Source organism: Kryptolebias marmoratus, linkage group LG6 (genome assembly GCF_001649575.2).
Source record: "Kryptolebias marmoratus isolate JLee-2015 linkage group LG6, ASM164957v2, whole genome shotgun sequence".
Taxonomy (NCBI): Eukaryota; Metazoa; Chordata; class Actinopteri; order Cyprinodontiformes; family Rivulidae; genus Kryptolebias; species Kryptolebias marmoratus.
In genome coordinates this window covers 24,956,353-24,958,562 of record NC_051435.1, presented here as the reverse complement: position 1 = coordinate 24,958,562, position 2,210 = coordinate 24,956,353, and positions in this window count along the sequence as shown.

The following is a 2,210-nucleotide window of genomic DNA, read 5'->3' as shown; positions in this document are numbered from 1 at the left end:
AAACGAAATAAACATTTGAAATATATGAGTTTGTATGTAATGTATGAATATAATATACAAGTTTCACTTTTTAAATGGAATTACTGAAATCAATCTACTTTTTTATGATATTCTAATTTTATGACCAGCACCTGTATATGTGTGTGTGTGTGTGTGTGATTATATTTGTTTGTGCTTGTGTCTGTGTATGTTGAGAACTGTAAGAACAAATAATCCTTCATAGCACCGTCAATAAAATGCTTAGCACCTGCAGAAAAATATCTCTGGAGCAGCCACTGTAATAAAATAAAAAACAGTCAATATTGCTGGTGTCACTTGCTATTTTACTCCGCAATCCTTCACATTGTCCAGAAGTGGTTGCCTTCATGGTCTGCTCTGTCTTCATTCTAACTCTCCCACACTCCAACCAACACACATCAGCTGAAACAGGATCTACCAAATGGTCTGGAATATCCCTGCTGAGGCTGATCATCACTCCAATTTTCTCTTCAAACAAGTACTTTTGATAAAACCACAGGTTTGTTTGATGTGAGGGGACCAGTGGAGGTGGGAAGAGGGGTGTAAACATTGGAGTTACCATGGAGGCAACAGTCAAAAGAGAAACAGTCAGAAATGCAGTGTGTGTGTGTCTCTTATTGTAGACTTGGAGTGACCCTTTTACCGCAGAGGATGTGGGAGTGAAAGCATAGAGACAATTTTTCATTCTTCATACTGTGTGTCTTGAAGCAGTAAGATAAAAGGGGCTGATTATAAACAGTGGATATTTGGGTTTGTTGTATTGTATTGTGAATTATATTGCTATATACTTGACGTCTTCTTCTCTCATGCATGAGGAATGTCAGAAGAGATGTAATCATCTCAGAATACAGCATTAATAAATACTAGTACAACAGCTGTGTCAGGAAGTCAGAATGAATGCTATTGAATATTTATATTCCAAGCAGCAGCAACCATTTCCTTATATCTGTTTTTTTAACTCATGCATGTCTCAACTTTGGTTAGAAAACAGGCTGAATCAAGAGAAATTATTTTGATTGCTTTGAAGCTGAAATGACCACAGCCAAAACCAGACTGACTGGACCTTGCTCACCCAACTCATATCAAGATGGCCAACACAGTTAACTGACCTTAGAAAACACAAAATAGCTATAAGTCTGTCAAATTTACACATATTGTGCTAGAATTTGGAACTGTTCTAGAGTTGCTGAACTCCAAATGCTACTCACTGTACAAGATCTTTGCTTTAACTTTAGCATTAATAGTTGGAGTCAACTCTGTTCATTAGCACAATATCTCATAAACAACTGAACAGAAGTTATTGAAACATTCTGGAAGCAATCTTTAGTTGTATATCTATAATTAATTAACTTTTGAAGTCAATCCAATTTACGATGGCTACCACAGCTAATCAACATTAACCAACACAAAAATGACTATTACTCAGTCAAATTAACAGATTTTTAGGTAAGATTTAATGTGGTAGTAGCTGGAAGTCATTAATGACAAATACTTTGAACACCCGAACATCCATAACAAACACACATAAGGGTGTCCATATGTGCTCTTGGCACCAGGACACTCTAGGTCGCAGTTCAATGATCGACTTTGTTGTCGTTTCATCTGATCTGCGGCCGCATGTCTTGGACACTCAGGTGAAGAGAGGGGCGGAGCTGTCAACTGACCACTACCTGGTGGTGAGTTGACTCCGATGGTGGGGGAGGATGCCAGGCAGACCTGGCAGGCCCAAACGTATTGTGAGGGTCTGTTGGGAACATCTGGCGGAGTCTCCTGTTAGGCGGAGCTTTAACTCCCACCTCGGGGGAGGTGGGGGACATTGAGTCCTAGTGGGCCATGTTCTGTGCCTCCATTGTTGAGGCGGCTTATCGGAGCTGTGGCCGCAATGTAGTTGGTGCCTGTCGTGGCGGCAACCCTCAAACCCGCTGGTGGACACCGGAGGTGAAGGATGCCGTCAGGCTGAAGAAGGAGTCCTGTTGGGCGTTTTTGGCCTGTGGGACTTCAGAAGCAGCTGACGGGATGGAATGGAACTTTGAACAGAACATCACATGAGACTGTGTGACAATATTTTTAAGGTCTGACAAAAAGGCCGTACTTTTTGATATTTTTTAACATAAAACGATCTCAGTTGATGATGAGTGATCTTCAATGAAAGGCGGCAGACAATATCCATTCTTTGCTCAAAATTAAATGAT